Source organism: Mytilus californianus, unplaced genomic scaffold (genome assembly GCF_021869535.1).
Source record: "Mytilus californianus isolate M0D057914Y unplaced genomic scaffold, xbMytCali1.0.p SCAF_6, whole genome shotgun sequence".
Classification (NCBI taxonomy): domain Eukaryota; kingdom Metazoa; phylum Mollusca; class Bivalvia; order Mytilida; family Mytilidae; genus Mytilus; species Mytilus californianus.
In genome coordinates, this window is record NW_026262712.1 from 6262613 (window position 1) to 6286889 (window position 24277).

At 31.7% G+C, this 24277-nt stretch overlaps 1 pseudogene; it reads left to right on the top strand.

Annotated features, from left to right (window-relative positions):
• The window catches only part of LOC127705487 (sodium- and chloride-dependent glycine transporter 2-like), an 83443-nt pseudogene that overhangs the window by 49992 nt on the left and 9174 nt on the right, over positions 1 to 24277 (top strand).

The window sequence follows — 24277 nt, forward strand, 5'->3', positions numbered from 1 at the left end:
CCTGCCGATTTTGAATTTAGCGGGTCGAATTCTATTATGTCAAATCCCTGCATTTCACAGCATCAATGTCTTATTTGGCCTTTAATGACTCACTAGTACAATTGTCAATGGTTATAAATCACAAAAATCCACATAAAATTCAGAAATATTGAGATTTTTTTCTTCGAAAAAAAAGACGACCATTCAAATCGACACATGCGCATACATTGGATATATATATAATAATTTCAATGATAATATACGGTAAGACCTTATAACGCATATGTTTTGGATTAACTTTGGTAAAGTTGATGGTGGTCAGGTCAAATTGTATTACCTTTGAAATATTATTTTTCAATTTGTTTATGATATTAAAGTAAAACAACTTGAGAGTTTGAATTGTTTCAAATAAGAAGTGAATCATACCCATAATAAAAATGTATTTAGCAAATTTTTTTTGGTCAGGACATCATTACTATGAGTCACGGCAAAGTCGATGTTGGTCAGGTCAAGTTTTTTAACCTTAAAATATTTTTTTTTCAAATAATAATTAAATAGATGTTATTAACTTGCTTGATTTCAAAGTTGAAGTCAATCCTGTTAAAAATAAAAAAGTATTTAGCATTTTCATGTCGGTCAGGACATTAGTCAACAACAGTCAAAATTGGTCAGGTCAAGTTTTCTAACTCCTAAAAATATGTTTTAAATTTTTTTTTCTTGAATTTATTTCAGAAATGTTGTCATCTTGCTTGGTTCCAAATTTAAAGTCAATCCTTTCAATAATAAAAAAGTATTTAGCATTTTCATATCTGTCAGGACAATCGTCAGGACAATGTCGAAGTTGGTCAGGTCAAGTTTTCTAATTCTTACAAATATTTTTTTAAATTTTTTTCTTGTATTTATTTCAGAAATGTTGTCATCTTGCTTGGTTCCAAATTTCAAGTCAATCCTTTCAATAACAAAAAAGTATTTAGCATTTTCATATCGGTCAGGACTTTGTCAGGACATTGTCAGGACATTAGTGTAACCCTCGTTTCAGTTTCATTTTTAGAAAATTAACTTCCGGTAATAATAGTTTAGTGCACTATTGTTTTTCAAAATAGAAATTTTGCAAAACAATTAAGTTTGATAACTCAAGGAGACCTTTATATAAAACAAATAAGTATTATTCTTACGAAAGAGTCGGGGATTGTATTCAAGTGCATGCATGAGAATCTTCTATAGCAGAAAAGGATTTCGGTAATTCATTTTAATGGTGAAGGAGGCAGAGTCTGCATGAAGCAATTTGCTGATTTTGGCTAGTACAAATAATTATGACGTCTGGCAAGGCTTGTCACTAGGAAGGCGTCCCAGAAAAAAATTAAAATAGCCTTGCCAGACGTCATAATTATTTGGACTAGATTTTGGCATACATTGATCTGATACTGCAGATCGAGTGCAGACCCGAAATCCCCCAAAAGAACTTGGTATCAAAATTAAGAGTGTGAATAATTTCATCTTCTATCCAGATGATATTGGTTTATAAAGTTGGTCTGTTTCTAGAAAGAAAAAAAATTTCTTGTCATCACAAAAGAGTCATTTTCTTATCCCAGTAATAGATTACCTAAGCCGTATTTGGCACAACTTTTTTGAATTTGGGTCCTCCATGCTCTTCAACTTTGTACTTGTTTGGCTTTATAACTATTTTGATCTGAGCGTCACTGACGAGTCTTACATGTATGTAGACGAAACGCGCGTCTGGCGTATTAAATTATAATCCTGGTACCTTTGATAAGGCCAAATAAAAATATATGTGTGGTTCCAGTTACCCGACCGACCCTAGTCTAAACCCCTGACCCTAGAACCTTTTTTTTCATTTCTAAAAAATAAATTTTCAAAACGATCAAATTTTGAGGTTTGTGAATTTATATAATTAAATTCATATATTTCTGTCATCCAGATGGCAACAAAATCAACTAAAACATGACATGACTGTTTATTTTACAACCAAACACATGTAAAAATGGCGAACTTCCAGTAGGGGCATGTATAATACTACAATCAATTTCGGTAAACACACAATTTTTTTTCCGAAATTTGGAAATCCAAAATAAAAATTAAAAAAAAAAAAAAAATTTTACCAACCCTTTTTCTTAAAAGTAGGTAACTGGAACCACACATATATTTTCACTTGGCCTAACTATTGTAACATGATTTAAATTGTCTCATTTTATTGCCAGTCAATAATTAAAATGTCCCCTTGAGCCATCGGTATAAATGAACTAATATATTTTCCCCAAATCCAACATTTCACGAACTTTTGTTCCCAATTGCATGGGCTCTGGCCGGGATATGGTCCCCTTCCCCTAAATACTAGGAAAATCACTGATTTTTTTATAAAAACTGGATTCATTATTATTCATTAGACAACAATTTCGTTGGTATATACTGCAGGTAAACCATGAAATTAGCTGATCAATGAAGAAGAAATTTTAAATTGGCATTTATACAGACTTTGTCGAAACCATGAAAACAAATATCCACAAAAATGCAATTTTAGCTTAATTCACGAAAAAATTGATATTCACGAAAATAAATGAATCTACTGTAAAATGATCAATGAAAGAAAATAAAATTGCTACCAATAAACAAACATATACTGTTATGTAACACACATGATTTTAATGGTTCCTATCTCCTGGCAGAAAAAAGAGGTAATGGCAGGTAAAATCGTTTTATTTTTTAACACTATATAACATGTACAATTCATGGAGAATTTTGGGACTTTAGGTGGCTCACCCCAATACAATTCAATGCACTCCAATAATTACTTTGTTGTGAATTCTTTATTGATGGCTTTATTAAAATAATGTTTGCAATTATATCAATGGACGATAGCTGAATATAAATGTGATTAACATATAACTGTTTGTTATAAAAAAGCGAAATTTTGATTATTTTGGGGAAATACGGTAATTTTGTCTGGCGCGAGTTGTTTCCCTCTAAATTGGCGCCATAATCGGACAACAGAAATTTCAGGGTTGCCATTGTGGATCAGCATACACCACTGATGAATACGGCCATGTACATGAATAACAGACAAAGTGGCGAATTGACCATGATGCAGGTAGAGTCATTACATAAGACAACATAGATTTTAATATTTTAGGCAGCCAAATGTTATCAGTATCACGAAAAATACAAAGTGGGGGGTTGTCTCAAAATACTCGCTACTGTAGAAAATCTCTGCACCTGAAACCTTGCATGGCTAAATTTCTGTTCTACATGTATGTATAATCGTTATGGCTGGTATCTTATTTATGTGTTTATTTGATCCTTAACAGGCAAGTTGTGAACATGTATAGCCTGTTGGGAAAAATATCGAGGGGATGGACAGGGTAGGAATGCCCTTTAGGGAGCTACCATTTGATTTTTATGGGGGGGCTAGGATGAAATTTGAAAAAAATAGGCAGGACAGGAGTTTTGAGTAAAAAAAAAGGCAGGATGAGATTATTTGCAAAAAAAAAAGGCAGGATGAAAATTTATGTAAAAAAAATGAATTCCCACTCCCTATCCCCAACTTCCATTTCCCTTCTCTTTTAATCTAAAATATTTCCCCCTACTTCCACTTCCATCCCCCTTGCTCCCAGACAAAAATTGGCCAAATATATTTCCCAGAATATTCATCCCCCCTCTTTTCGAATTCTGGTCCTTTCACCCAAAATCATGTTAGCTCGCATTCATGATTCATGTTCACCCCCTTTTACATTCGCACGCCACACGTTCGCACCCTGGGTCTGTTTGCACCCTTCCTTTTTTTTAAATCGTGCTTTAGTTAGTATAGTTCTATAACATGATAAAATAAAGATATTAAGTTTATTTTATCATGTTTATTGTTTAAAAATAAAGTGACACACACAAAATCAAAGGGCACAGGCTGTTAAAACAATTATCTGGTCTTTTCTATTTATAATCTTCATAAGATTTACTTCTACCCTCAGCTTCTACCAAACTAGTTACTTTTATTTTCACTTGAGACCAAGCTAACAGACCCAATACCCCCTTTTCCCACCCCCTGACTCCCTCCTCCTGATCCCTCATTCCAATGTTTGTTCCCTTACCCCTGTCCACCCCTCAAGAGTTTGATCGTTTTATTTGTTTTCTTGGGAATATAAATGGCCTGATTTGTAAATTTTTACCCCTACAGTACGAGGCAACACATTTTATTGATGGATTCGTCTTAATCATAATTTGTTTACAATTACCCCCCCCCCCCCCCCCTCTCTCTCTCTCTATCTTTGGTATAAAAAAATGTCTTAAGGTCAAGTATCAGGTTTAAACATACATTGTAGGGCTTATTTAGTTTACCAAATAACACATACATTTGAGTTGAAAAGTTCATTATTGTTTTGTGCTTAGTATTTTTAAATACAAAATTTGTGTATCCCTTATTCCAAACAGGGTACAAGTAACCCCAACATAATTTGGTTGACCCGAGAAGTCTGTATTCAACATATAAAAACAAAATCATTATTTATACTTGCTGTGCATGTAATTTTATTTTGTTTGCTCATTACTGATCGCCACAAATCTTCATTTTTTAGCTCACCTGGCCCAATGAATTCTAACCAAACTTGGACACAATCATCATAAAGGTATCTAGTTTAAAAAATGTGTCTGATGACCCTGCCTGCCATTCAACATGACAGACATGGCTAGAAATAGAACATAGGGGTAAAATACATTTTCTGCCTTATATCAATGAAACTAAACATTTAGAGCAAATCTAACATCATGGGATAAAAATGTTCATTAGGTGATGATCTATCTGCCCCAAAATTTTTAGATGAATCAGACAACGTGCTGTTGGTTTGCTACCCCTGTGTTGGTAATTTAAGGTAATTATGCAGTTTTTGGTTATTATCTTGAATATTATTATAGATAGCGATAAACTGTAAACAGCAATAATGTTCAGCAAAGTAAGATCTACAAATATGTCAACATGACCAAAATTGTCAATTGACCCCTTAAGGTAGATAAATGGTATACCGCCATCTTGGATTGTACAATTGCAGTACACAATCGGTCTAGGTCTTTGCCCAAATCTGCAAATTTGGAGACAGATAGGCAATTTATAGGTTAGAATGTTTATTTGATGAAAGAAAACTTGGTGATTTATTGCATTATTCAAAATGTTTAAATAAATACCAAATATTTGTGTTTTTAGAATCATTTTTTCAACTTGGCCATTTAAGGGGAGATAACTCTTTTAGTAAAAAATTTATACTGGACTGATAGGGAAATTTTAATTTTTTATTTGTAGCAAGAAAACAAGTTCGGTGACACCATTTTTTCTTTTTATTTTCCTAAAGCATATTATAAAACCTATCTTCTCATATTTTATTTCAAAATTCTAACTCATAGATTTCTTTTTATGCACAAAAATGTGTTTTTTCATGAACAATCTAAGCAAATTTGGGCAATTTCGTACGACCCATAGCTTGAAAAATAGCAAGGTGACCCATATTTTTTATTATATTTTTAACCGGATTTTCCAAGGAAATATCGGTTATTAAAATGGTGATGTACGGCGGGCGGCTGGGCAGATCTACGGGCGGCTGCCAAACAGTGTCAGCACAATAACCATGATAACATGAAAATGCTTTGACAAATTTTTTTTCAAATTTAAGTATGTTGTTTCCTGGGCATTAATGAAGGTCTAGTTCAATTTTCAAGATATTAGTTTATCTCCTTTGTGAGTTATCGCCATTTTTAGCTCACCAGGGCCCGAAGGGCCCCATGTGAGCTTATGCCATCACTTGGCGTCCTTCGTCGTCTGTCGTCGTAAACTATTTCAAAAATCTTCTCCTCTGAAACTACTGGGCCAAATACCTTCAAACTTTAACTAAATGTTCCTTAGGGTATCTAGTTTATAAATTGTATCCGAAGTTTTGATCCATCGACAAACATGGCCGCCATGGCTAAAAATAGAACATAGGGGTAAAATGCAGTTTTTTGGTTATATCTCTGAAACTAAAGCAAAAGTATAATGGTTGCATTATTTCATGCATCAATTGTGAACAAAAATATCAGGTGAGCAACACAGGCTCCTTGGAGCCTCTAGTTTTAAAATATGAACTACATGTACATTATGCATTTAAATGTCAATCAAGGTGATTTTCAGACAGAATTACTCTCACATTTAATTTCAGGCTTCAAGTACATGTAAGAGGAAGTACCGGTAGTGATTTGTTGTAAAAGATCCTGGAATGTTCAACTTTACTTGGAAACTATTGGCAAAGTACCGACATAATTTACATGAGAAGTCAGGATCATCTTGTCTTGCAATTGGGAACTATATATGTAAAGTGCTTAAACTTCAGGAAAACATTAGAAGTCAAGATCAACAATACTCAGAACTAGATGTATAATCAAAGTACTGTCAGAATCCATATGAGAACCCAAGATCATCTACACTTGGTGTCTATATGCAATGTGTTCAGAATCCACTTAAGAAGCCAAGATAAACTATAATTTGGAACTATATGCTAAGTGCTGTCAAAATCCATAAAAAAAATCCAAGATCAAAAGGACCTACTGTACATGTACCTACATGTCCCAATGATGAATAGATTATTGAGTCATATAAAAAAAAAACACTGGAGAGAAGACTGATATAAAAATTATGAAAATATGGAGCTGATCAATTAATGATTGTACATGTACATGATGTATACATGTCAACAATTACTAGTATATTGAAAATAACAATGTTAATAAATGTTTTATAAATTTGATCTCATAGACATTTGAGGAATAAAAATCAAAAATGTTTCAAAGAATGAATTTTACTAGAGCTGTTTTAATTTATTTTTGCTGCTTGAGTGAATTTTGCTGCAAACATGATTCATGATATGCAAACTGCAATATATGCAGTTGTCTTTAATACAGAATGTAGCTAATGAGATTTGTAAATTTTGGAAATCATAATACCATGAATTATTTTACATCATTTGGCATTTTTTGTCCATCCATATGCTTTTCATTTTCTATTTCAAAAGTTATATTTTTGGGATAAAAGGAGAAATAGAATAATATAGTTTTGTTCAATGAGACAGCAACCAAACAAAACAATCAAACGAATTATATATTGTCTGGAAAACTTGTGTCTCACTAACTGACAACCTCATTACCTTTTACAATGATCAAGATTACTGAAATCAGATAAATATGGTTTTGTAAAATTAGATATGCACTCAAATTAATAGAGATTGCAACAAAGATTGCATTCAACCTCATTTCATGGATCAGTGATCAAGGTTAAAGATACCTGATTAGATATAAGAAGATGTGGTATGAGTGCCAATGAGACTACTCTCCATCCAAGTCAAAATTTATAAAAGTAAACCATTATAGGTTGTTTATCAGATACTGTTAGCAATAGGTCATTTGTCAATGTCAAGTTTTTGTGTTTTTGTCTGTTTTTCTAATACTAAAAGAAGTAGATAAACTATATTTGATGTATGCAATGATTCACAAATGTAAGGAGTACATGTCTGTCTGGCAGTTGTCATTGACCACATTTTCATGGTTCATTGGTCAATGGTAAGTCCTCTTTTAATATGCTACATTGTGTAATCAATAAGTCAACTATATTTGGTGTATGGAATGATTATTAAATGAATGTATTGAAATATTAAATAAGAAGATGTGGTATGATTGTAAATAAGACAACTCTCCACAAGAGACCAAATGACACAAAAATAAACAACTAAAGGTCACCATATGGGCCATTATGGCCTTCAACAATGAGTAAAACCTATACTGCATAGTCCAATATAAAAGGCCTCGAAATTACAAATCTAAAACTAACAGCCTGATATATGTACAAAATAATGAATGAAAAACAAGCCTCATTTTCATGGTTTTGTCTGTTTCTTGCATACTATATGTTTCAAAATATTTGGTTTAAGGAATGATTGTAACAGAGGTGGATTTAGGGGGAGGGCCCATGGTGCCCCCCCCCTTTTTTGTGGGAAAAAATTGGTTGCTTATATTGGGAATCACTGAAGCATGACTGGAGCGGGCCCCTCTTGGGCAGTCAGTGCCCCCCTCCCTTTATGAACATTTCTGGATCTGCCACTGTGTAAGGCTGGCTTGGTTTAACTGACCTTGGCCTCATTTTCATGATTATTGATAATTGATAATATTAATTTTTTCTGATACTTGTAGTAAAACTTTATCTTTAGGAATATCAACATAAAATCAATCAACAATGATGATTAGTAAAGCAGGTGAGACATTTCAGCTTGTGCACTCTTGTTAACACAAAAAATGTGCTGAAAGGTGTGACTGCCATACATGCAGATGTATCTAGGAAAATGTCTTAACAACTTGAAAAATGTGTGATCTATCCTAATACTTCGTGTTTGTATTGGAACAAGTCCTAATAGTTCACCCCTTTACTTGGAAGCATTGTTTTTTAAGAAAACTTATCATGCTTATTGCCATATTTTGTGTGCACAGCTATCGTGGTTGAAATCAATATCGTTGTAATTCCAACAAATCTGTCTACTCAACATTTTCAAATTTGGTACATCAAGTTAACTTTTGTCTTTCAGATATATTACAACTGCGATATTCAAGGTCTAAGGTGACCCTCAAATAAAACTTTTCATCATGAAATATAAAAAAAAAATAGGAAGATGTGGTATAATTGGCAATGATGCAACTCTCCACCAGAGACCAAATTACATAGAAGATAACAACTATAGGTCACGGTACGTACGACCTTCAGCAATGACCAAAACCCATACCGCGTAGTCAACTATTAGTATGATTAAAGGACCAGAAATGACGTTCTTTTGTATATAGTTGCACACAAAATAACAGTTTAATTTGTGCTTGCTGAACGTTCACTGGCAAATATTCCAAGCATAATACGGATGAGAACATATGGATGATAAGTACCATATGAAGGTTCTGCAAAGTAGGAGGGGCTAGATATATGGACTGCCAAATGAATGGACAATCTATGTTGGGTATGGGCAAAATTCCCCCCTTTTTACCCTACGAGGCTGCGTATTTATACATCCAGCTGTATGAACTCCCTGTCTAAGCAAGGGTTATCTGTCGGATTAGGAAAGTCATATTTCTATACCCATTTTAACCCTACGATATAAACTTGAATAAGGAGATGTGGTATGATTGCCAATGAAACAACTATCAACCAAAGTTCAAATTTAAAAGTCCAGTTAAAAAAAAATATCATTTTTTTTCTTATTGGCAGTGGCTATTTTGCCGGCTCTGATTAAAGTATCTTAATTCAAGCCTTCAATTTCTATAGAAATGGCTGTTTTACCCGCAACAGCAATACAGTGAATTTGTAACCCATGCTGGAAAAATAGAAAATATGTTATTTTGCTGGCATTAGGTAAGCGGAAGCCAAGTTAAAAACTATTTTGTTTACACATATGTGCAACACAAATAAATAACTATTATTCCGAAAGCAAGTTTAATTGAAACATTTTTAATTTTTAAAGCTATGTGATTGACACTGTTATATTGTATAATGTTTATGATGCAATGAGATTTTTAACTTTTTATTTTTTTATAACACACAGTTAAAAAATCTGAGATTTTGTTCTTATGCAGATATGTAGCATTAGACTGTCACTGATTGATTTTAGAAATAATTTCAACTACATGTTTAGATATGATTTCATTGCAACAAATGGATGCTCAATATTTTTTTTTTTTTTTTTTCTTGTTATAAATTCTTAATAGTTAGTTATACTTTGACTGATAAATGTTACGTTCTCAAACGATTACACGTGTCTCAAATATTTCAAAAGTAAAAAAAATATTAAATTTCACTCTTTACAAAGAACCTACAAAATAACAAATTCACTTTTTTGCTGGTGCCGGTAAAATAGCCATTTCTAAAGAAATAGGCTATTTTGCCGGTTTGAATAAGGATATTCTAATCAGAGCCGGCAAAATAGCCACTGCCTTTCTTATTATCATCATAGACCGATAATTACTTTTCTTTGCAGCAGGTGGGTCAAACACATGTCTACACATCATATAGAAAATTGTCATTCTTATTTTTTGCCGCGATGACACACTCCACTTTCATTTTTCTAAATCAAGAACATTCCTTATTCATGTTATTAGCTTCCCTTTAAAAAAACGCATGTCAAAAAGACAGAAGTAACAGTTTGCCAATATCACCGACTAATATAGCGGCGTCCCTGTGTACTGGGCCGAGTTTTAAAATTACAATCCCAACTTTTCCTGAACCTAGTAAGTAGTATAGATTTTGTTTATATATAAAGTCTTTAGCTGGAATTGTTTGGAACTGCCCGGTAGACTTCGGGGGTAATACGCTAAATCCTGACTTGGTCAGACCAAATATATTGCGCTTCTCCGCAAAGCATGCGGTATTGAGGGATAATAGCATAGACCGATATACAATGTAGGTCGGAATTCTAGTTCCAGGTTACTATTGACCAATTTTCATCTACATGATCAAAGGTGGAAAACAGCAAATAATTGAAGTGTCGGGTTTTTTTTTTTCGGCGTAAAACAAATAATCAATTTAGTGAAATGTTTTGCTCGAGTTCCGGTAGTCTGTTATAATAACACATTCTTATTCAATTATTTAAATTTTTACGCTGATGTTTCCTCTTTTTTTTAATGCGAACTCGGTTGGCATATTGATAGATAAAACAGAAAATAGAAAATTAACAAAATAGCAAAATAAGTAAAAGGAAAATATCATAAATAGAAAACATTGACCCCGAGGTCTTATGTTAAAGGACTAGAGTTCCGGAATTCATAGAATTATGATACGAGAAAATTTGTTAGATATTTTTGTGCCCATGAGTTGATAAAGTACATAAATCTTTAAATAAAAATGTTAGGTGTGACTGTCATGTATTTAGTCTTTGCTTGATAATTGTCATAGTTCAAAACTATTATCAAAATTTTGCAGTGAGAAAATATTTCACATACTCCGGAATAAAATCCTACCAATACTTGGAAATGAAGATATTTCAAGTAAAAAAAGAGATTTATGGCAGTAACAAAATTTTATAATACGCTAAACGGATAGCGTGCAGATGAACCCCCGATGCCTTTATACTATAGATCATACTATATGGGTTTTACTTGTTTTTTTTAAAGCCGTACGGTGACATGCAGTTGTTTACATCGCTATCCTTTGTTTACGGTTAAACATTGCGTCATTGACAAAATATTTTCATATATACATCTAAAAGACATCTTTTAATTCAACCGGTATTTAAATGAAAATAGGGTGCGAATGGACCCAAGGATCGAACGTGTAGAGTGAGAATGTGTTTTCGGAGCGAACGCACCAGATACCGTCGTATATGTCAATATTTATAATTTCTTTTTTTTAATGTTATGCTCATATCATGTATACTTATGTCCTTTTTATGTGAAAAATGAACAAACCACTCTGTATTTCTGACCGTATTTCCTTTTTTGAAGAAAGTTTTGCATCGTTTGTTGACATCGGGAAAGGGTGCTCTCAGACACGTCCACGTTCCAATGTCGTCAACAATACTTTTGAGAAGACCCCTCAAAGGGATCGTTGTCAAGGGGCTCATCGTTAGAAACATGCCTTAAAAATTGCGCACTGTTAAAGGGCCGAGCCACCTTAATCATTGTAAATTGTGCTCAAACAATAGAATGTTCATAATATCTGTTAGGGTCAGCATAAAAATTAAGGGAAGGGATAGCGAGGCAGATAATATAACTATATTTTGTTCAGGCCTTATCAGGATTTTAACCAGAAATGCAAAATGTACATCTTCTATGACTTGTAATAACTCAAGACTAGATGAATCTGATTTATTTATTAAAGCTATTTTCTACATTTTTAATTGCAGATAGACACAAAAGATAGCTACAATGTAAATAATGGCTCAAAAGAACGGAATGGAGATGTTGATGTAAATGTTGACGAAGATGCTGAAGATAGAAGACAATGGGGCTCCAAATGGGAGTTTATTCTGTCATGCATTAGACTTTCTGTAGGATTAGGAAATGTATGGCGTTTCCCTTACCTGGCCTATGAAAATGGAGGAGGTAATACCGGTACTGTTATTCATGTTTATAGCTGTTAAAGCTTACGTTAATTAAATGATAAATAGAACTATACCATTGAATGACACATTAATGCGTGATTTAAATTAACATAGTTAAGTGAAATATATTGGAGCGCTTATTTTACAATACTAGTTGATAATCAATGATCTAGATAGTAAGATATTGCATGGCCACTAGGCTGACTAGCCCAATGTTCATTTTTACGAACAAGTTACCACAGTTAACTGAAGGTCAATCAGGGTAAATTGTCATTGTCAATTTGAAGAATCTACTCTTACCTAATAATTACAATCATTTTAACAGTTGAAATGTATGGGAAAAATGAATGAATGCAATAATAGTTTATCACTGCATGTATCTCATATACATGTAAGGACAAATTAAAGGAGTTAATATTTTAAAGAATAAATGTACTGACAATAACTGGTATAACAGGTTTTGTTTGACTAAATCATTTAAGTTCATTGGTTTTTATGGCGTTGTTTTTTAAAAGACAATCTTGTTTTACCCAAATATTTAAAATCTGATCGATCTTTACTGCTTCTTAACTGGGTGTATATTTGTACATTGTATAGTTATGACTCACTGAAAGAAATCTTTGGAAATGATTTGTAAATTGAAATGTAGACAACTTAATGACATGTCTTTCAAGTACATGTGTTACCAATGTGAAAACTGATTGAATTTAAACATGTATTAAAATTTTTTCATATGTTATAATGTAAAGATTAATTTTAGTCTGAAATTTAGCATAATATTAAATGGTTTGACAAGAAAACAGTAAGAACATGTAGACTAGATACATGTATGTAAATTATGGTTAACACCTTCACACTGCAGGTTTTTCATTAAATGTCTAGCTTGTAATAGATACATAGACAGAATCAAGTTATTCTAACCAAAAGTCTGACTTAAAAGTTTTTATTGTTCTGAATAAGTAAATTGCAAATTTACATTGTCTGACATAACTCTTTTTAACCCTTTCACAAAGCCAAAATTTATAGAAGAAAAGATTTACTGTTCAGTCAGAGCTCAGACATAAACAAGTCGTTTTTTGTTTTTGACTTACAGAAGTCAAAAAATGTATTTATTATAAAAATGTGTTTTCATTTTCAGACTTATTTAAGTCAGAAAATAACAGACTTGTTTATGTCTATTTATGTTTATGAAAAGACTTAATTTTAATTGGTGGCCAAAGTGCACCACCTATGACTTCATAAACCTGTCTGAGAGTTCACGATGACCTGAGCTATCTTTATTTAATTATCTAATTGAACATTTTTACTTATCATAAGATTAATTTCCTCATTTTGTGTGGTTATAGATGGTTGCATTGTAAAGTAAATAAACATTATCTCCGTTTTTTTAGGCTCTCATGCATATATTTCTTTAGAAGACAAAGCATTGTCTTTCAATGTTGTCATAATTTCATGTAAATACTTGACCTTTTTATAAATATGCGTGGGTCTTGAAGTTGACCAATTTTGGTAACTTATCGACTTGTAAGAGTCAATATTTGCAACTTTTTACTTTAGGTCAAATATTTCTTGCTTAACACTAATTGACTTTTATTGAAGTCATAATTTGTCTCAAATTAAAGTGAGACAAATCTTGAAACCTACATATTTAGACCCCTATGAGTCAAAAGCAGATTTAGACTTATTTATGTCTGTGCTCTGACTGCTGTTAGTCTGCAGAGATGGGTCCGATTGTTTTCAATGTAATTGATTAAATTAAAATTACTTTGTCATTTGTAGATTAAATTAAATTAATGATTACATCATTTCTGAAAGTGTCTGATTAAATTAATGATTACATTGGCAAAGTAATCATGATTACATCTGATTACAATGAATTTAAAAAAAAAATTTTGAATATGTAAAATGTTAATAGAATTGTTAAATCAAATTGTAAACATAAACAAGTACTAAAATCATTGAATTTTACATGTCCAGTCCAAATACATACAAAAATTTGCTTATTTTAAACAAAATATTGTCCAACTTTTAATTTAGTTTGTGCTAATTAGATAAATTTCCACCATGTCCACATGTCTGATTAATCTCTTATCATAGAATAAAAGAATAAGAATAAAATTGTTTATTATAGTGTCACATATTTATTGAGACAAGGCATTCACATAATATTCAAATACACACAAACAACAATCAATATCCAGCCAAAAAATGACTTATGAGACACTGATCCTTAAAACCAAAATATATACAAAAATATACTGTTTGAACTTATATATAATCTCATAAAAGTTATACTCAAAATGGGACAGGTCACTTAAAATATAAAAAAAATTGGATTAAAAAAGATATATATTAACTATGAAATATCATATATATTGTCCTATAGCTATACTCAATTGGTAATTGCAATAAAAACAAACCTTAATTGGTTTCCTACCTGTCAATTCAAAGTTGACAAAAATCACAATATTAACAAAAGATTATAATTCAGGGTTAAAGAAAAGTATACTTAAATATAACAGTTATTATCAAATATATATATGTACATCTTTAAATTGTGAATATATGTACAATATCTTTTACTAAGGCCAGAGACATATAATTGTATTATATGTCTGTTCTTAGGCTAATGATGACTTTTCAATACTGTAACAGTTTATTTTTTACTGAAGTATAATAATCAATTAACATGATTTATAAAGTAAACCAAACTATTTAAACGTATTAAATATTTATTTAAAAATAAGAATAACTAAAAGGTTCATTTATTGACCATAAACACAGTTTAAATATTTTTTTCATTGTAATCAGAATGTAATCAAAAAGTAATCAGGATTACAGGGTATTTTGAAAAGTAATTGATTAAATTAAATTACATGTAATCAGATTTTTTACAATGATTACTTGAAAAATTGTAATCAATTACAGCTGATTAACGATTACAATTACAATTACCCCAAGTCTGTTAGTCTGTAAGGAAACTAAACATGTTAAATGATTAAAGTGTCATTAGCTGCCAGATTCATGCTAAAAAAATAGAGATTTATACTCTAAAATTTTTATTTATTGAGTATTTTAAGTTTTTTCTATAGACAACAATGCATAATGCATGGAATCATTATAAAGTATCAGCATCTCCTGTTTATCATGGTATTGTATGCCATTCACATATTAAATGTCTAATTAACCATCATCACAAGTCGCATCACACCTAAATATTTCTAATGAGAATGTGACACAAATATAAATAGAGACAAGTTCTAGTTTTGGATTTCATATCATAGATAAAACTATATTGTAAATTGTTTTATAAGTAAAAAGATTTTGGTGGAAGAACTCAATCAGTCAATGAAAAAATCATCAAACTGCTTTAACTGTTGCAGATGACAATCTTTTCAATATTTGATCTGTGTACAATGGGTCCACAACTGTGGCAGCAGGGTCCACAACTGTGGCAGCAAGATGGGTTACTTGCATACAAATTTTCAGTCCAATAAACCAACAAACAATCATATATCTTAATATTTGAGAATTTTATTCACATTTTTTTTCTTAATTTCAGCTGCCTTCCTGATTGCTTATTTAGTCCTACAGTTCCTGATAGGAAAGCCCATGTACTTCATGGAGTTAGTAATGGGTTAATTCTCTAGTTTAGGACCAACAGGGGTTTGGAAAATGAACCCAAGTGCTAAAGGTAATAGTGTTTTTGTAGTAGTATTTGTTAATTGATATTTCATGGTTTGAAGAAAAAAATCATTGGTTTATTATTTGTTTAATTTATAATTAGTGTTTCAATCTTTGAAGTTTGAGATGATGATGGAGAGACATTTTTAAGATATGTGATGTTTGAAAGAAATAAAACTAGGGTTTTAATTCACCTACAAAAAATGTTTCATTGTGGAATTTGGCAACCTAGAATTATTTTTTTTTATTTTGATCTTATTTTGCCTAATGGTATTAAACACTTATATTGTTTTTCCACATCTGATGAGAAAAGTTTGCTGGTACATGTAATATTGAAGTATATCTGAAATACATTTACAATTTTCATTTGTAAATGTGAGAAAACTATAGGTGTAGAATTTTATAACAAATAATTTTATGCAGGTTTAATGTATTGTAAATGATGAATTTTGTACAAAGATTTATTACATAATACAAAATATTTTCAATTTCTTCATGTTATAAAATAATTTATTTCGTATTAAATATAAATAACACAAATGTATTAACTTTGCAGGTATTGGTATATCTATGGCTCTAATATCGTTAGTAGTCACAATCTACTATAACGTGATCATGGCCTACATGTATACACTGAATATAAATCTTATACAAATGTATTAACTTTGCAGGTATTGGTATATCTATGGCTCTAATATCCTTAGTAGTTGCAATCTACTATAATGTGATCATGGCCTATACACTGATCTACTTCTTCTCCTCCATGCAGAAAACTCTACCCTGGACTGTTTGTGAAGATGTAAGTATGGTCTAGACTAGGGATTTGGAACAGTTTCAAGATGGACATTATAAAAATGAGGAAACAGTTATTATTCAAAATTTTGCTCAATTTTCCATATACTGTGGATTCATTATTATTTGTTGGATACCAATTTTCGTGGGTTTTGTGGGTACAGGTGAACCACGAATATAAATGTACAACGAATTACACATTTTCTATAGGCTTTGTAAGCAGAGGTTTGCAAAATCACGAAATCAAATATCAACAAAAATGCAAGTTTTCCTCAATCCACCCTAATTGATATCCAAAAAAATAAATGAATCCACAGATTGAAATGAATTGTGGTATGATGATTGCCAATGAGACATAAAAGCTTTTTTCTCATTATGGGAATTTTCGAGAAGTAACTAAACTTGACTAAAATTCAGTTAGTTTCAAGTATATGCACTCGAGTCTCATAAAACATAATGGCCTTTTTCTGAACATTTGACTAAAATGAATGCCTGAAGCTGACCTAAAGCTGCCATTTTGAGCATTTATACAAAACACTGCTTATGAGTTACAATTTATGACAAAAATCAGTAAAGACCCATCGAAACAACATCTGATACACAAATTTAATAATACTTTTAGATATTTGGATGATATTTTGGCTCTCAATAATGACGACTTCAGTATGTATACTAAAGAAATTTATCCTGTTGAACTTACTTTAAATAAAGCTAATACTAACAATGACCACTGCCCTTTCCTCGATCTTGATATCTATATCATTAACGGAAAGCTTAATACTAAAATATATGATAAAAGAGATGATTTTTCATTTCCTATCGTTAATTATCCATTTTTAGATGGTGACGTTCCCTTGTCACCATCTTACGGTGTTTATATATCTCAACTTGTACGATTCGCTCGTGTATGTAACAATGTTTTAGATTTTAACGAGAGAAATTTATGTATTACTGAAAAATTATTACACCAGGGTTTTCGATATCACAAACTAGTCAAAACATTTACTAAATTTTATCATCGGTATAAGGACATCATTCGTAAATATAGCTCAACATGCAGACTTCTTATACGTTCAGGTATTTCACATCCATTTTTTTATGGAAATATTCTTTATAAAGCACAAAAATGTCAGTATTCACCTTTGAAACTAACAAAACCTTTAAATAGACTTATTAAGAAGGGATATAGTTACATTACTGTTGTCAGGTCATTAAAGATTGCATATTTTGGCGTTAATATTGATTCACTTATAGGGTCTTTGCATCGGCACTAAACACATTTATTTAAAAACCAGTTGTTGGCATGACACGGGTTATGTTCTTCTCATATATGTTATGATGGTATGATACTAAACCCCTAACGGGAAGGATTGTGCCTGATATTCATATGATGAAGACATAATCTTTCAATCAGTTTAATTGAAGTCTGGAGCTGGCATGTCAGTTAACTGCTAGTAGTCTGTTGTTATTTATGTATTATTGTCATTTTGTTTATTTTCTTTGGTTACATCTTCTGACATCAGACTTGGACTTCTCTTGAACTGAATTTTAATGTGCGTATTGTTATGCGTTTACTTTTCTACATTGGCTAGAGGTATAGGGGGAGGGTTGAGATCTCATAAACATGTTTAACCCCGCCGCATTTTTGCGCCTGTCCCAAGTCAGGAGCCTCTAGCCTTTGTTAGTCTTGTATTATTTTTAATTTTAGTTTCTTGTGTACAATTTGGAGTTTAGTATGGCGTTCATTATCACTGAACTAGTATACATATTTGTTTAGGGGCCAGCTGAAGGACGCCTCCGGGTGCGGGAATTTCTCGCTGCATTGAAGACCTGTTGGTGGCCTTCTGCTGTTGTCTGTTCTGTGGTCGGGTTGTTGTCTCTTTGACACATTCCCCATTTCCATTCTCAATTTTATTACTAGGGACATACTAATCAATTCATTTTGATTATTGATGGTATGAAAAATATTACAACATGTGAATTTGCAATATTGTGTAACTGTATATAGCAGGCATGTTTTGCGCTAAAATGTCAAAACCTTATTTAGTTATTTTTTCTAAGATATATTTAAAAAAAACTGTTCAGATCCCATTGCCAGAACCATATATGTTCTAAACTGCCATGATAAGTCCACCATAAATTTTGACAGGGATTGTTAAACCACTTGGCTCAAAGAGTTTCAGCCAAGTACTCATATAAAAATAAGTAGATGAAGTATGATTGCCAATGAGACAACTATCCACCATATAAATAAGTATAATGTGGATATATGCAATTAAAGGTCACCCGACAGTCTAAAAAAATGAGAAAAAATACTTTATAGTCGACTATGAAATCACCATGAAACATTTTATAAAACAATTAAATGAGAACTGAAACCGGGTTTATAGATATCAATTCATATACATTGGTGTCTTCTTCTAAATAAAAGTTATTCATGTAATATTTGCCACTGGATGTTTAATTATTATCACAATTGTCTTTTAGTATATAGCCATTCTTGTAACAAGACCTAGAAATAGTTAATCTTCCAATGTTTGTATTGTAGGAATGGTTACCATTAGGATGTGTGGAGCAGTCGACACAGAGATTAGACTATTGCTCTATGAACATTACACAATTATTGACTGATAACAAAGCGTGTAGATGTTTTTTGAACGGTACAGATTCTATATCGTCTGACCAGGGATTTAACGGTACTAATGTCACATACCAAGGAGATGTCCCAGTACCTGTAGCACAGCTGTATTTTGAGTAGGTCATAGTATTCAAGGTCATAAATTTTATGGAAGGATGTTTGTTAAGTTTATAAATTTTACAGTAGTATATATAAAATCTGCTTTTTAAAAATGAAATCAGGTTAAAAAATTGACACGTCTTTCGGCCTGAAACTTTATTTTTGTAAAGAAAGATATAATTATATACTTTGGATTCTTTAATTTTCATGGGTACCAATAGTCCATTTGCCAATTACCGATTTGATTCTGTTATTACACACTTTTCAAACAAATTACTTCCCTTTGTCAATCGTCAACTGGTTCCATACCGAACAAAATTGGCATTTACCAATGCAAAGCATGATGAATTGAAAGTGATGTATCGTTGGTTTAACTAATTTTTCATTAAAAAAAATTTCTGATATCAAAAGTATTTAGCTGAACAAAAAATTAATGTAATCATTAGATTTAAAAACCTTAAAGATTACTCACATTACGCACAGGTAAATTTGCTCTTCTGCTGGCTCTCCATTGTAAATAAAAATTAATGTCCCTCATAAGGGAGACAACTAAAAAAGGGATCTTTAATTACAGGGTCAATTACGGGAATTGGCAAGTAGCCTATTTACGTGGGTATTTTATTTCATGATTTTACCAATGTCTGTGTTCAAGGCAATAGAACATTTGTACATGTAATCGTTAAGCATTTAATTTCCTGGTTCACCTATTCCAACAAAAATTAATATCTAACAAATAAAAAGGAATCTACAGTAACAGTTGTCTTTTGTACAACTACAACAATCCAAATAGTTTAAATATGAAAGGGATGTTATCTGTAAGATTAATACCACCCCTATTCTAAGAAGAATTTCTTTTTCAGTAAAACTGTAATGAACAAGGCTGATGATTTCTACCCAGACACAGGAAATCCACAATGGAAGTTAGCACTCTGTCTGCTGTTGTCGTGAATTGTTGTTGTTCTCTGTTTAGTAAGGGGAATTAAGTCATCTGGAGAAGTAAGTTTTATGATATATATGTATGCAAGTCAATGTCTAATAATATAGAGCACATTCATTTATATTTTGTGTGTTTAAGACAATATAATTTGATAGAGCACCTTTGAAATGGAAGTGTGTGTGATCTTATTTATATTTGTTTGATTAACCATAGTTTGCCTTTTGCAAATTTATACATCATATGTTTTGAAACGAATATATTTTTAATCGACAGTGATTATATATATACTTAATTTGCTCATTCCTAAGCTAACAAGATTTGTTTATTTTTGCCAGACAAACTATGTTTTACTTTACCAAGACAGATTGAGTAATTGTTCTGTTATTACCATTGATACTGTCAATATAGCCTTTGAAATTGTAACATTTGGAGATAAAAGTTCTGTTAGAAGCTATTGACGCATTTTCAAAGTTTGTGCAGGATGCCATTAAGTCCATTTTACAAATATTCAATTTGGATGCATTCCGTAAAGGGTGATTGTTTTCGATGAACTTAGGTGGCTTTTGATATAACTTAGCATTTTAATATATGAATTTATTTGTAGGTTTTCAACCCATAAATCTTTTTTTTTTTTTGCTGGACTGGAACTTATACTTTTTATCTTTTCAGGTTGTATATTTCACAGCCACATTCCCATATGTTATCTTGTTGATTTTGTTGATTCGAGGAGCTACACTTGATGGTGCTATTGATGGAATAAAATATTTTTTGATACCTGAATGGTCCAAACTAGCAGATCTAAAGGTATATATATGAGTCATGATTGTAAGATATACTTACAGAAATAGTGGTCATTATCATCTTAGACAATTGTACTGAATTTTGTTTTAAATTCAATTCCCTGTGTTTGTCAATTAATTATAGTGTTTTTTTTATACCATAGGTACCTCAAATTTGAGAAGTCTTTGATTTGTAACTCTTTCAAGTTGGTACCTAACACTACAGGGAGATAACTCTAAAAATCAGCTGAGTGTTTTAATAATGTTGTATTATGTTAAGGAAATATTAGGTTCTCAATGATCAGAATTAGTGTTTGTCTAAAATGCAATGAAATTTTTTAATCAAGGTGTTTGGTACCACCTTAAGATTAATTTGTAAATATTTTTAAATTAAAATTCACTTCTATGCTGGGGGCAATTTGTATTTCAGCTTGTGAGTTTCAATGATACCTTATGAGGGGAAACTAAGGAGGTTGATATTCCTGACTGGAGACTATTTACTATGAGATATATTGTTAAAAGTTCCTTTACCCATGTCTGTCTAGTACCACAATATGTTTTAGGGCCTTCCATTGCTTTAATAGCCCTGAAAAAATTATAAAGGAAAAAGTTTTACTTTAATTTGAAGGACATATTTATTTTATCTTTAAAATTATGTATTACAACATATATATGTAAGACTCAGATCAACGTCCGTTCCTCAAATCGATGTCCAAAGCTGACGTCACAATAAAATAAGATTCCAAATCAGCGGCAAATTATATCCCCCTCTAACCGAGGTCCAATGTTTGGCTCCTCTAATCGACGTCCAAATTTAAGCTTCTCTAATCGCTGTCCGTTTTAATGGACCTATGGAAAGATGCAAATGCAGAGACATTTTTGGCCAACATGCCATATTATACGGAAATATATCTAAAACAAATGAACAAAACTGCGGAAATGGGGACAAGCAAAGTTTATAACAGAACTGAAACGTGGATTGTCCGAGAAGAATAAATATAAAAAAAGTAGTAAAGACAGTTTTAGGTCAATATTTTTACAACCAAAACATAGGTTATGTGACAAATAAAATATATTTAAAAATCTTTTTTTTAAATGTATTACCAATGTTTACAGGTTGTGATATCAATTTTTATGTAATTTAAGAGCTTATAAAAAACAAGGAGATGTGGTGAGATTGCTAATTGGACAACTATACACCAGAGTTCAAATGAAGTGAATGTAAGCAATTATATAGCCCTTTACCTTTATAGCTTGCTGTTCGGTGTGAGCCAAGGCTCCGTGTTTAAGACTGTATTTTGACCTATAATGTTTTTCTTTTATAAACTGGGACTTGGATGGAGAGTTGTCTTTTTGGCACTCATACCACATCTTCTTATATCTATACCGTACGTCCTTCAACAATGAATCATGGAATGATAAAGTCGGCAATTAAAGGTCTCGACATGAAACATATAAAACAATTATTATAGAAATAAAAACTATACCTATAACAAAAAAAATACTGAACAACAAATATGCAAGACATAAACCAAGGACAACCACTAGACTACAGGCACATAAAATATTTGGCAGGGTTTAACATGTTTGTGAGCGCTTAAGCCTCCCCTAACCTGAAACAGTGGTGTAACAGCACAACATAAAAACATAATGCCAATTTATTTTGTATATTTTTCACTCCAGGTGTAAAACAAATGAATTTGTTGAAAAAATTCTTACAGAGTCCAAATTATAATACTCTAACAGTTGGCATTTACTTCTTTATTTTGTTCATTGTTGAAGACTGAGTGTTGCCCTATATATATGTCGTTTTGTTTCCTTTGTCGTTGGGTTCTTATTTAAGTATACGCATATGCCATTTATTAATATGCATGTACATGTATAAGTGTAAGTGCAGCAATTTCTTTTTTTATTATTCATTGATATTGAACATCGATAAGAGAAGACTACAATAAATCGGACATCGTTTTGGCAATACATGACGGCACATTTGACGTCGATTAGAGGATCAAACAATTGGACGTCAATTTGAGAATGTGACGTCCGAATTGGACGTCGATTTGAGGAAAGGACGTTGATTAGTGACCGGACGTCGATCGGAGTCTAACATATCTATAATTTATTTATTATAGGTATGGGTTGCTGCAGCAGGACAGATGTTTTTCTCTCTCAGTGTATCGTTTGGTGGAATTATAATGTTTGGAAGTTACAACAAATTCAGCAACAATGTATATGGGTAAGATTAATTTTCCTTGACAGAAAATTTAAGTCTTTATTTATATTTATATGATCAAATATGATGGGATGTAATGTAATTTACATGGTCAGTTATTTTTTGGTAATTATTTTTATTATAGTTAACTATTACCTTCTGTCTGTCCAATTTTGTTTCTGCACTCTTAACTCTAAAGCTTGCCTCATCCAATTTTAATGAAACTCATACACAGTGCTACAAACTAATGAAATTCTTACGCAATGCTTACAGACAGTTTGAATTTGGGTAGTGATTCATTTACCGTTCTAGAAATAGATCCCTTTTAACTCGAAAATTGCAAAGCTTGAGCATGGCATTTGTGTGACAAATTCTTTTATTTCTAGCTTCATCTGTAGGGCCTTTATAGTATGTTTTAATAGTCATGTTTTATTATTTAAACACTGGTTTATATTTATAGTGATGTCTTGTTAATCGCTGTAATGGATCTGGTTACCAGTATAATAGCAGGTTTTGTCATCTTTACAACATTTGGAGGATTAGCTAAGAAAAAAGGACTTCAAGTCTCAGAAGTTGCCAGGGGAGGTAAGCAAGGATGTTTTCCATTTTTAATCAAACGTTACTTTTCAATACATTGTAGAGATTATGGAATAGATTTAGATGAAGAAATAGTTTGCCATAAATTACTTTGTAATTTTCTTGTAGCATGCCTTAGGTCTTTATTTGTAAAGCTATTTTAAAATTTAAATTCTAATATGACAACCTGTTATCGTCAACCAGCATAATCATAGTATATCTACTTTGAGCGCAAGCACATAACTACATAAAAGTAGCTGTTCTGTGTTACGCCCAACTTTATTATACTACCAGTTATTCTCAAATTTTGACATTAAAACCCACAGAATATAGTCCAAGATTCAGATACCATTTAGTTATATCTATTCTAAAGCAAAATAAACATATCAGTCCATTTCAATTTATTTTTTTCGTGCTGAAATTTCATCAAAGGAAAATTTCATGAAATATTATCGTCTTTGCATGGCGACAAGGTGACATCATATG